The sequence below is a fragment of the Rhinopithecus roxellana genome, chromosome 21, assembly GCF_007565055.1.
Source record: "Rhinopithecus roxellana isolate Shanxi Qingling chromosome 21, ASM756505v1, whole genome shotgun sequence".
NCBI classification, from domain to species: domain Eukaryota; kingdom Metazoa; phylum Chordata; class Mammalia; order Primates; family Cercopithecidae; genus Rhinopithecus; species Rhinopithecus roxellana.
This window is the reverse complement of record NC_044569.1, coordinates 61,886,252-61,899,934: the sequence shown is the minus strand read 5'-3', so window position 1 is coordinate 61,899,934 and position 13,683 is coordinate 61,886,252.

The window sequence follows — 13,683 nt, the reverse complement described above, 5'->3', positions numbered from 1 at the left end:
ACAGTGGTGCAATCTTGACTCACTGCAACTTCTGCCTCCAGGGTTTAAGTGATTCTCATGTCTCAGCCTCCCAAGTAGCAGGGATTATAGGTGTGTATCACTGCATCTGGCTAATTTTGATATTTTTAGTAGAGACAGGGTTTCACCATGTTGACCATGCTGGTCTCAAACTCCTGGCCTCAAATGCTCTTCCCACCTCGGCCTCCCAAAGTGCTGGAATTACTGGCATGAGCCACTGCACCTGGCCTGAGTCATTTGCATTTCTTTCTTTCTTTCCTTCCTTCCTTCTTTTTGAGACAGTGTCTGGCTCTGTCACCCAGGTTGGAGTGCAGTGGCTCGATCTCAACTCACTGCAGTCTCTGCTCCTGCACTCAAGCCATCTTCCCACCTCAGCCTCCTAAGTAGCTGGGATTACAGGCACATGCCACCACACCTGGCTAATTTGTATATATTTATATTTTTTGTTTGTTTGTTTTGTAGAGATGGGATTTCGCCATGTTGCCCAGGCTAGTCTTGAACTTCTGAGCTCAAGCAATCTACTGACCTCAGCCTCCCAAAGTGCTGGGATTGCAGGCATGAGCCCCTGCAACCAGCCAAGATGCCACAAGTCTAACAAGCTTCCAACTGCTGCTGCTGCTGGTCCAGGGACCATACTTTGAGGAACAAGGCCCAAGAAGGTAGGTGGCAAGCCAACGTGCAATTGATGAACAAGTAGCAGGATAGCAGGCAAGACTTTGAGAAGCATCTTCAGCACATTATTTTTTTATTGTGGGAAAATATACACAACACAAAATTTACCATCATAACCATTATTTTTTTTTTTAATTTGAGATGGAGTTTTGCTCTTGTTGCCCAGGGTGGAGTGTAATGGTGCAGTCTTGGCTTACCGCAACCTCCGCCTCCCAGGTTCAAGCTCCTGCCTCAGCCTTCCAGGTAGCTGGGATTACAGGCGCCTGCCACCATGCCCAGCTAATTTTTTTATTTTTAGTAGAGACGAGGTTTTACCATGTTGGCCAGGCTGGTCTCGAACTCCTGACCTCAGGTGATCCATTCGCCTCAGCCTCCCAAAGTGCTGGGATTACAGGTGTGAGCCACTGCACTGGGCCTTATCATAACCATTTTAAAGTATACAGTTCAATGACATTAAGTACAATCGTGATTGTGCAACCATCACCACCATCCACCTCCAGACATTTTTCATCTTCCCAAACAACTACTCTGTCCCCATTAAACACAAACTCCCCTCTAACCCCTCTCTCTAGCTCAGTGGTCCCCAACCTTTTTGGCACCAGGGACTGGTATTGTGGAAGACATTTTTTCCACAGACCAGGATGGGGGATGTTTTTGGGATGACTGGAGCTCATTGCATTTATTGTGCACTTTATTTCTATTATTATTACATTGTGACATATAATGAAATAATTATGCAACTCACCATAATGTAGAATCAGTGGGAGCCTGAGCTTGTTTTCCTGCAACTAGATGGTCCCATCTGGGGGTGATGGGAGACAGTGACAGATTATCAGGTATTAGCTTCTCGTAAGGAGTGAACAACCTAGATCCCTTGCATGCGCAGTTCACAGTAGGGTTTGCGTTCCTGTGAGAATCTAATGCCGCAGTTGATCTGACAGGAGGCGGAGCTCAGGCAGCAATGTGAGTGATGGGGAGTAGCTGCAAATGCAGAGGAAGTGCCACTCATCACTCGCTTGCTAGCTGCTCACCTCCTGCCATGTGACCTGGTTCCTAACAGGCCACAGACTCTTACTGGTCTGTGGCCTGGGGGTTGGGGGCCCCTGCTCTAGCCTCTGGCAAACACCATGCTACATTCTGTCTCTATGAATTTAACTATTCTAGGGACCTCACATAAGTAAGTATTTGTCCTTTTGCGACTGGCTTGTTTTACTTAGCATCATGTTCTCAAGGTTCATTCACATGTCAGAATTTCCTACCTGTTTAAGGCTGAATAATATCTCATTGTATATATAGATGCATTATTTTTGAGCAAATTGATCTCTGTAAGAAAACTGATCAGCTGTTTTGATTATAAAAGAACATACCCACAGTGCTTCAGAGCAAAGGGAATCTATTAAACAGCACCAAAGTCACTCCCCTAAATGGGCTGTCCTTTGTAATACAAAGATGACCTCCTTCTAGGGGTTCTGATCCGCCATCCTTTTCCCATTCAACATCAGTCGGGAAATTCCTGGTTATCAGTGGCATAACACGTTAGTTAGCAAGTAGTCAGCTCTGCACTGTGATGATGAAGCTCAAAGCTAAGCTGCTGGAATAGGGCCAGAAGGATGAGGTCACCAGCGAGCCTGGCTCACATACTCTCAGGTGACCTCAAAGTGACAGAGAAGCTTTCGGTGGAAACGCCTTAGTGACAACTATGCAAAAGCAGCAGACCCTCTGGGGACAGCACTAGTAACCAGTTTTTCCTGGTAGAGGTACTGCTGCCTTAGAAAAAGGAGGAAAAAAAATACCCCAAAGGAAATGAACAAGGAGTTCTTTGCTGAACTAAACGAAAAGGTTGACACCCAAAAATAAAACAATGTAAGAACATTCCAAAGGAAATACTGGATCTGCATTTAGAAACATGAGAACTTACTTCCAGCAAGCCAGTAAGAACCAAACTGACCACCTGTGGGGAGGGGGTTTTTTTTTTTTTATCAGTCTCAAATATCAGGAAGCTTTCCCCAAGGGCCAATCCTGATATAATCTCACCACGATCCCTGCAGTCTGGGGTTGACTTTTTCCTTGGAGTATAAACTTTTCCCTGTTGCTCTTTTTCTGTGCTTACTTGGCATTTGTGAAGAAGGACTTATCTAGTTAACGCTTGAACAGGAGGGGATTTTCTGCTCTGTATTCCAGAAACAGCCTGGCAGGATCTTAGATCTGAGAATTCAATGGGTCTGGGATGGAATGCTTCCTCTTTGGGCAAGTTATTTATTCATACTACCACAGTTTCACTTATCTCATTGGTAAAATGAAGCTGAAGATCGCTTCCACATAGGATTAGCATAAGGATGCCATGAGATAGTGTTTATAAAATTGTCTGGTCAATTCTCAAAAGAAGACAACCAACAACAAACATATGAAAAAAAGCTCAACATCACTGACCATTAGAGAAACGCAGATCAAAACCACAATGAGATACCGTCTCATACTAGTCAGAATGGTGATTATCAACAAACCAAGAAACAACAGATGCTGGTGAGGCTGTGGAGAGATAGGAACACTTTTAGATTGTTGGTAGGAATGTAAATTAGTTCAACCATTGTGGAAGACAGTGTGGTGAGTCCTCAAAGACTTAGAACTAGAAATACCATTTGACCCAGGAATCCCATTGCTGAGTATATACCAAAAGGAATATAAATCATTCTATTATAAAGATACAGGCATGCATATGTTCACTGCAGCACTACTCACAATAGCAAAGACATGGAATCAACCTAAATGCCCATCAATGATAGACTGGATAAAGAAAATGTGATACATATACACCATGAAATATTATGCAGCCATAAAAAGGAGCGAGATCATGTCCTTTGCAGGGACATGGATGGAGCTGGAAGCCATTATCCTCAGCAAACTAATGCAGGAACAGAAAACCAAACACTGCGTGTTCTCACTTGTAAGTGGGAGTTGAGCAATGAGAACACATGGACACAGAGCGGAACAACCCACACCAGGGCCTGTTGGTGGGGTGGCGGGGGAGGGGGTGGAGGAAGGAGGGAGAGCATCATGATAAATAGCTATGCATGCTGGCATTAATACCTAAGTGATGTGTTAGGTGCAGCAAACCACCATGGCACATGTTTACCTATGTAACAAACCTGCACATCCTCCACATGTATGCTGGAACTTAAAATGACATTTTAAAAAACTAAAAAAAAAAAAAAAAAAAAATCAATAATAGTGTCTGCTTACAGGGCACACTATAAATGTTGGTATGGATGTCCTTTCTGTATTTCTAATCCAGGCACTGTTAGGTGGAGGGAAGCCAATGATGAGCAAAAGTAGACAATGCCCACCTTCAAAGGGCTTCCAGTGTAGAGGGGAGACAGAATGGGAAAGGAACAGAGTGCTATTAGAATTACCAGAGCTATGATGAGACTCTTTTGGCGAAGCTTTCTCCTGGAAGAGACCACTGACCTGCAGCCTGGAGGGTAAACTAGCCTTAACCAGGTGAGCGATAAAACCTGTTCCAGGCCAAGGCCTCAAGGTGGCAAGTGACAGTGTTTGAGAGAAGACAGGATAGCTGGAGCCAAAAGAGAGAAGTTGAGACAGAGTGGAGGGAGGTGCCAGACTGGGCGGAGTGTTGATAGCCATGCCAGGTAGCTTTGTCTTTATTCTGAGACATGGGAAGTCCTTGGGGGCAGGCAGTCACTGTTGAAGGCTAACATTTCACTTTTGGAAAACTCCTTGGTCCCAGAGACAGACGATGGCAGATCAGGATGGTGATGATGGAGACGGAGACAAGAAGATGGATTGGGAGCTTTGGGGGCCACAAAACCACAGGTATCACATAGTATTTGCTCTAGACGCATTTGGAGAACAAATTGATGAATAGGATTGATGACTGGCCCAGACATCAGTCTGAGACACAGGAAAAATGGTGTGTGTATAATTTGGCTATAACAAGGAATGAAGGAGTGTGAGCAGCTTGGATGAGCCCCAGAAACGTTCTGCTTCGTGGAACACATCAGTCACAAAGGACCATGTAAGTGATTCCATTTCTATGAGATGTTAAGAATAGCGGGCCGGGCGCGGTGGCTCAAGCCTGTAATCCCAGCACTTTGGGAGGCTGAGACGGGCGGATCACGAGGTCAGGAGATCGAGACCATCCTGGCTAACACGGTGAAACCCCGTCTCTACTAAAAAGTACAAAAAACTAGCCGGGCGAGGTGGCGGTTGCCTGTAGTCCCAGCTACTCGGGAGGCTGAGGCAGGAGAATGGCGTGAACCTGGGAGGCGGAGCTTGCAGTGAGCTGAGATCCGGCCACAGCACTCCAGCCTGGGCAGCAGTGCGAGACTCCGTCTCAAAAAAAAAAAAAAAAAAAAAAAAAAAGAGATGTTAAGAATAGCAAAAACGATTGAGACAAAGGAAATCAGTGGTTGCCAGGATTGGGGAAATTGAGGGGTGACAGCCAAAGAGTATGGGGTTTCCTCTTGGAGGGATGAAAATGTTCTAAAATTGATTGTGATGACATTGAGCAGTCCTACGAATATACTAAAATCCATTGAATTACACATTTTAGAGAGGTGCATTTTATAGTATATAAATTATCTCTTTCTCTCTTTTTTTTTTTAGCTATGTCCTACAGGAAGGAGTAAATTATATCTCAGTAAAGCTGTTACCAAAATAAGCCACATGGAGAGAAGAGTGTGAGAAGAAGGCTCATGGTCATATGTACTGCTGCTCACTGCCTGAATAGTCCAGTGGGCTTGACCCCCACGGTGCTGAGATGGGCATTTCCTAACCCAGCATCTTCCCTGGCCCTTAACCCCACTCCCTGATGTTAGCCCTGACTCCTTCCAGATCAAATGAGATGGTTCTGTCTTCAGACTTCCAGGAAAGGAAAAGAGAGGACAGTGTATTCTTTTTTTAAATTAATTAATTAATTAATTTTTTTTTTTTTTTTTTTCTGAGACAGAGTCTTGCTCTCTTACCCAGGCTGGAGTGCAATGGCATGATCTTGGCTCACTGTGACCTCCATCTCCCGGGTTCAAGTGATTCTCCTGCCTCAGCCTCCCGAGTAGCTGGGATTACAGACATGTGCCACCATGCCTAGCTAATTGCTTTTGTATTTTTTAATAGAGATGGGGTTTTGCCATATTGGCCAGGCTGGTCTCGAACTCCCGACCTCAGGTGATCCGCCCACCTTGGCCTCCCAAAGTGCTGAGATTATAGGCATGCACCAACACGCCCAGCCCAGCAGTGTATTCTTCTAACTACCTCATTGCTACCTACTTCACTCTATGGATCTGGGGCAAAGAACTGTCATGTGACAGCAGCTGCCACTGAACAGTGACTAAGGGAAGGACAGAAACTCCTACTCATCCTCCAGGTCTCTATTTAGATGTCACCTTCTCCAAGAAACCTTCTGGGACTTCCAAAAATGAGTCAGAGCCCCTCCTCTGTCTTCTCACAGGACTTCCCCCTTGTGAACACTTGTCCTTCCAGGGGCTGATGGCTTGTTTCCTTGCTCTCGGCTCACTGAGCTCTCACCTCCTCCAGGGCCAGCAATGGGGCTTGCTCGCCAGTTGTATCCTCAGCACTGTGACAGAGGCTTGTGCAGATTTTATGGCCACAGCAGCCAAAACAGATAGGGGTCTGAGGGAGGTGCTAGGAGTCCGCTACTGCGGGGATCAAAGCAAGCATGAATGAGCACGTGCAGATGACCTCACGCTTCCCTAGAGCAGGGATCACGCTTGCATTGCTCAAGCTCTGGGCGTCTCTCCTCCTTCCAAAACAACTCCAGGTTGTGCACAGAGGTGACACTTACCGACTGACCAACCTCTCATCTCCTACCCTGTTGGGGAGCAACAGGAATCGCCAATGCTCATACCAAAGTGCTTTTATTTTGTTTTTCCTTTCCATAGATTGTGTGAATTTTTGAGATTCTGGGTTTAAATGAATACTTCATATATTATATGTTTATATGTATACACACATATATATACAATATGTTATATCCTCCTGCTGAGGATGGTTGAGTTTTAAGGTTGTTTGCATCTCTCCTAGACTTTACCCTGTTTTTTACTCACTGTATTCTTTCTTTAAAAGATGGAAAGCTTAGTCTTTTCATTTATTTCAGCCAGGAATGTATTCAGCTGTGAGTGACAGTGAACTGAGAGCTAGTTGGCTTAAACACATGAAGATTTTATTTTCTCACTTAAAAATAAGTCCAGAGTGGGGCAGTCTGGGCTGAGGGAGTGGCACCATGATGTCATCAGGGAATCACACTCTTTTTATGTTTCTGGTCTACCCTCCTCAGTAAATAGCTTTCATCTGCAAAGTCCCCTCAGATCCAAGATGGCAACCACTTAGCAGCGATCATCATCACATCACTGACTAGAAGACGAAGGAAAAGGGTGTGTTTCTGGACTTTCAGAGAGTCTTTGGACGTCTCATGTAACATTCTGCCTACACCTCATGGGTCAGAACCTTATCACATGGCCACATGCCGCTGAAGGGAGACTGGGACACATGGTCCTTATCTGGGCATGCTGCTGCCGCCATATAATATCAGGATCTGTGACTGGGGGAAAGTGGAGCATGGATGGTGAAGCAGGTGAAGTCCCCATCCTCCACCATGCAATTAGCTTCCACTGCTTTGTGAGTGCAAATGACATTCCAAGTGAAAGTCTCCTTGCACCCGCGTTGACAGGGCTTCTGTGCCTTTTAACCTGGGTCAATCTTTTGGTTCTAGAACAATGGGAAGTGGCCCCTTTTGGCTTGAGGGGGTCTAAACACTGCCTGCTCCAAGAGCTCAAGACAATCTCTCTTCCTCAGACTTGACTGCAACTGCTGCCTAAAATTTCACCACCAAAGAGTTATGCCATTGAGATAAAATATTAATTTCTATTTTAAATGAAGGTCCTCTGAGAAGGGCTAACACATAGAGCTGCACCCTGTCATTCCTCTTTCATCTAGTAGGAGCGGAGACAGTGAATCATGGGGAGAGGAGAGCCAGCAGTCCCATCACAATCACAGACGTCATTGCTTGAAGAGGGACGGGCTGGGTTGAGGCTGGGCAGGACCCAGAAGATCAGAGGGTGAGTTTTTCCAGCACCTCAGTGGGGAAAGACAAGCCCATGAATAGAAGCTATTGTAAGGGAATGTAGAAAGTAGCCCTAGTAACTTAGAATCAAAGACTTAGTTTTGAAAGGGAGCTTAACTATCATCAGGTCAAACGTACCCATTTTATAGATGATGAAATGGAGTCTGAAAAAGGCCAAGTGACCTGACTGAGGTCCACAAAGGGCTAGTAGCAGGCACAGGTGTCAGACTCTCTCTCCTGATTCCTAGTCCAGGAATCGTTACAAGTTGTTGTTTTCTTTCTTTCTCCTTTCTTTCCTTTTCCCCTTCCTTCCCCTGCCCTCCTCTCCCCTCCTTTCTCCTCCCCTTCCCTTTTGACAGGGTCTTACTCTGTTGCCCATGCTACAGTTCAGTGACACCATCAAAGCCCATTGCAGCCTTGACCTTTTAGGCTCAAGCAATCCTCCTGCTTCAACCTCCCAAATAGCCGGGACTACTACAGGCACAGGACACCATGCCCAACTAAATTTTTTTTGTAGAGACAGGGTCTCACTATGTTGCCCATGCTGCTCTTGAACTCCTGACCTCAAGTGATCCTCCTGCCTGAGCCTCAAAAAGTGCTAGGACTATAGGCATTAGCCACTGTGCCCAGTCACAGGTTGTCTTTTATTTTTGTTCCACAGAGGACTAGGGCTCCTTGGAGGGGGCTGAAGAGGAGAGGAAGGAAGGGTGAAGCTCTGGGTCCTATCAAATGTGAAACCAGGTTTCGTGGGGGCTGAAGTTTATACAATTGAGGAAGAGGAGAGTTCTTTAAGAAAAAAAAAAAAATTACAAAATTTGGCCAGGTGTGGTGGTTCATGACTGTAATCCCAGCACTTTGGGAGGCCAAGTTGGGTGGATCACCTGAGGTCAGGAGTTCGAGACCAGCCTGGCCAACATGGCAAAACCCCGTCTCTACTAAAATAAATTAGCCAGGCGTGGTGGCATGCACCTGTAGTCCCAGATGCTTGGGAGACTGGGGCAGGAGAATCGCTTCAACCCAGGAGGTGGAGGTTGCAGTGAGCCAAGATCATGCTACTGCACTCCACCCTGGGCAACAGAGTGAGACTCTGTCTCAAAAAAAAAAAAAAAAAAAAAAAATTATGAAATTAATAATGTAAAATTAGGCATAAGGTTTTGGAGAGTCTCTGAAGTGTAAGTGTCACTTGGTTTATGGTAAACCTGACACAGGGGCCATCCATTGTGCCAATCATGTCAGCTGCTCCAGTCTCTCCTGTTTTGCACATGATTGTCCTGTTTTGAGGTGTTAGAGTTAAAGAAAACAACAACTGAAAGCTGAATATAAAAAAGTTTAAAAATGATCATTATGCATATCACTGTCACTCAGCACAGCTGAGGACCAGACAGGTTAGCCCACACAATCACCTGCCAGCGTTTGATTGTCTACATCTTTGAGAAATTAAGTATTTTAGGTGAGTCACAGGAAAGATGCTTGGGTAGGCCTTCAGTGCTGGGACTCAGAGAAGCACAGCAATCCTGTGCTTTGACTCACAAGATGGAATGTGAGCAATTCTTGATCAGGTGCCCCACAGATGTCATGGATTGTTTAGATTTGAATACAAGTGGATTTTTAAACTACTATCCAATGAAGCATACCTTAAAAAGCCAAGATTTTCTTCTGCATTGTTTCAGAACTGTTAGGAACTGGATTAGGAAATATGATTTGAAGGAGAGAAAATATGAATCACTTAATCATCAAAATTCTCACCTTTTACTCATTCATTTGTGATAAAAATATTGAAGATTGTGATTAAATGCCTATATGTTTTGTGTAAGGACAGCTCATCGTCATATTTTGTGAATTAATTTATCAGATTAGCTACCTTGGCTCTAAAAGGTAAGCAATGCTTTTAGTCAGTTCTAAATGTAAAGAAAATGTGAAGAGGATAGGTTGGGCAAGGCATCAAGTGGTGGGAAGAGAAGTCTAGGGATCCAGAGAACAAGAAAGACTCCAAACGGAATAGCCTGGAAAAGATGTTTCATTGTTGCCAAGCTTAGCCCAGGCCAATTGCAGTTGGATAAAAGTAAGTGTAACTGAGAAAGATAATCCAAATTCAAATCTTTTTGTTGCTGTTTTTTTAAAAAATGCATCCTAAAAAACTGCATTACTTTTTGATTTGAAAAAGTAGGCTGGGCATGGTGGCTCATGTCTATAATCCCAGCACTTTGGGAGGCCAAGGTGAGCAGATCATCTGAGATCAGGAGCTCAAGACCAGCCTGGCCAATATGGTGAAATCCCATCTCTACTAAAAATACAAAAAATAGCCGGGCATGGTGGTGTGCGCCTGCAGTCCCAGCTCCTTAGGAGGCTGAGGCAGGAGAACCACTCGAACCTGGGAGGTGGAGGTTGCAGTGAGCTAAGATTGCACCACCTTACTCCAGCCTGAGCAACAAGAGTGAAACTCCATCTCAAAAAAAAAAAAAAAAAAAAAGAAAAGAAAAGAAAAAGAAAAAGTAATGCATGCCTACACTAAGACACACTACAGTAATATTTTAGAATCAGAGGAAAAGCTTCCAGAAAGTGGAAAGCTGGTTACATACAAAGGATTGGGAATCAGAATAATATCAAGCATCTGACAGCAACACTGGAAATCTAGAATATATTGAAAGAAAGCCTTCAAAATTCTAAGAAAAAAAAAATGCATTCCAACCTAGAATGCTATACCCAGCCAAACTATGAATGCAGACAAAACACATTTTTAAATACACATGATTTGCAGACCTCGTGGGTTGCGTCTCCAACAGCTATTCCCCCAGTCCCTTCTTTCCTATTGTCTGAGACCTGTTCTCACAATAGAAGATGTGAATGATATATATTCATTTTCTGAGACTTCCGTGTAGCTAGGATATGACCCAGTTTCTGACAAATGAAATTAGCCAGCTGCTGTAGCCACCTATGACCTAAAGAGGACACATCATCATTGCTGTGATGAAGGCACAGCAAGGGTATGAAAAGTGCCTGGGTCCTGATGACATCATTGAGCTGCTAACCATTCAGAGAGTTAGAGATAATAATAGTAATAAAAATCCTATTTGTATTCCAGAATACTATTATTTATAGTTGAAGGCATCCTAGCTGATGCCGTAGGCCTCAAAAAAGTTCTCTCTCGTGTTCTCTTTTTCAGATGTGCTCCACCAGAACTAACAAGTACAACAAAAAAGGAATTCTCAGGATCATGACAGTGATCATTCCATCCTAGAGAAAGAGGACAGAGTCCACAGCCGGAAATGTCTCATGGGGAAAAAAATTCATAGAGCTGAATTTTGTGTCTGGCCACACCGAGAGGCACTTTATGGTTATGTGAGAAATTTTGGAACTGAATTAATGATAGGTACATGGAAGACAAAGTAAATGAGGGGGAAAGGCAATTACTAACTCAACACGAATCCAAAAAACGTTATGAGAAAGGAAGTGCAATGATACTATACCACATGGCTTAACTGCAAACAGTATTTCCATAGTTATAATAAGGTGTCTGCTGAAAATTGATTTAGCTATAAGTTGCAATCTAATTATGATTTGAAATTGGAGTAAGAGCAAGAGTTTGTATGGGAGGGTGTCAGGAGTGGGATTCGTAAGCCAGTTAAATCTGCCTCACTGAGAGGAATTCAATAGGATAATGTCTAAAATGGGAAAACATCAAGACATGGCCAAACGAGCTTGTTATTAGTAATATGAAAGTGAATGACCCTGGACAACATGGTGAAACCCCGCCTCTACTAAAAAATATAAAAATTAGCCAGGCGTGGTGGTGGTCGCCTGTAATCCCAGCTACTTGGGAGGCTGAGGCAGGAGAATTGCTTGAACCTGGGAGGCGGAAGTTGCAGTGGGCAGAGATCGCGCCACTACACTCCTGCTTGGGCAACATAGGGAGACTCCACCTGTGGAGGGCGGGGAAAGAAAAGAAATATGCCGAGCGCGGTGGCTCACGCCTGTAATCCCAGCACTTTGGGAGGCCGAGGCAGGTGGATCACAGGTCAGGAGTATGATACCAGCCTGACCAAGATGGTAAAACCCCGTCTCTACTAAAAATACAAAAATTAGCTGGGCGCGGTGGCGGGTGCCTGTAGTCCCAGCTACTCCGGAAGCTGAGGCAGGAGAATCGCTTGAACCTGGGAGGTGGAGGTTGCAGTGAGACGAGATCACGCCACTGCACTGCAGCCTGGGCGAAAGAGCGAGACTTAGTATCAAAAAAAAAAAAAAAAAAAAAAAAAAAAAGAAAAAGAAAAAAGAAAAGAAAAGAAAGTGAACGTAAGAACCAACTAAAAGTTTAAAATGAGTGTCTCTGGAGAGTATCATTTGAGCCTGAGAAAAGAGGGGAATGACAGGACTGTTGTCTTCCCTTAGAAACTCTGAAGTACTATTTGAGTTTAAAATATATATTTGTGTGTATGTATGCGTATTTTTTGCCAAAAAAATTGAATTAAGAAAACATCCAAAAATATGGTAAAAAACAAAGTTTCTACAGTTAAAAAAAGCAGGGAAAAACACAACAAAATAAAATAGTTTCAACTATACAAACATATATGTGAAAATTAGTCTCCCATCATAAAGATGAGGACCATTATCAACTCCTTGTGTATCTTTTCAGTCTATATATACACATATGTATGTGTAATATATGACATATATTAATGTATGTTACACATACATAGAATATATAACACATACATATTACATTATATACATATAATATACATTATATTATATGCATACAATAGACATTATATTGTATACATAATATACATTATAATACATACATACATTATACATTATATTATTTATTACATTATATTATATACATTACACAAATGGAAACCTATAAACATTGTACATATGAATTCTATTTATGTATACAGAAATAAACTAGAGTTCCTTAATTTAAAAAAATGGCAGATTAGTATTTTATTGTATGGAAGTAACCTCTGAATGGACACTGAGGCCACTTTTGGTCTTTTGCAGAAAAGGCACACAGGCATGATGTGTACATTTACCTTTGTATAAATGTTCAAGTATATCTCTAAGATAAATTCCTAGACATAAATTCTTGGGACACATGGCCTGTATCTTAAAATTTTGATATAGTTCTGAATTTCCTTTCAAAGAAGTTGCATAATTTGTACCCCTACCTACAGTATGTGAGTGCCTGTTTCCTCCTAAACATTGCCAGTGTTTGCAACACCAGACTTAAAAAAAAAAAAAAACTTTGCCAATGTGATAAGCAAAAAATTGTTTCTCATTGTTTTACTTTGCATTTAATTTGCTTTTCTTTAACTGGGAGGGACAGTCACTCATGCTCACTGGAAATTTAGGGAAACGCAGAAGGCTGTGTTCATATGCACGGTACACTCCTGTGATTTTATGGAAGAATTTGAATACCCTTCTTTTTATCACTCCAGTGATAGCAACAAAGGCTTACTCATATCCTAGTTCTAACAAGACAAAAATTGTTTGTATACTGAGGCACACCGTTTCTAGAATGAAATACAGAGGGACAGATTACAGCCTGCAAAATAACAGGAACCAGATAGAAATATGACCTTCAGAAGCCCTTAACATAGTGGTGGGTTGTGATAAATGAGATATTTCTGGAAACCGATTTGGTAAATGCATAAACATCCAAGAATAGCAAGTGATTAAAGAAATCATCAGCAGGAGAAAACACTATACAACTATTGAGAATTATGACTATGCCAACCATTCATTCATTCTATAAGAATTGATAAGCACCTGGAATGCTCTATTTAATGCTCTATGCCAAAAGAGATCAAAAAGAATAAGACTCAGGCTGGGCGCGGTGGCTCACACCTGTAATCCCAGCACTTTGGGACGCCAAGGCTGAGGCGGGCAGATCATGA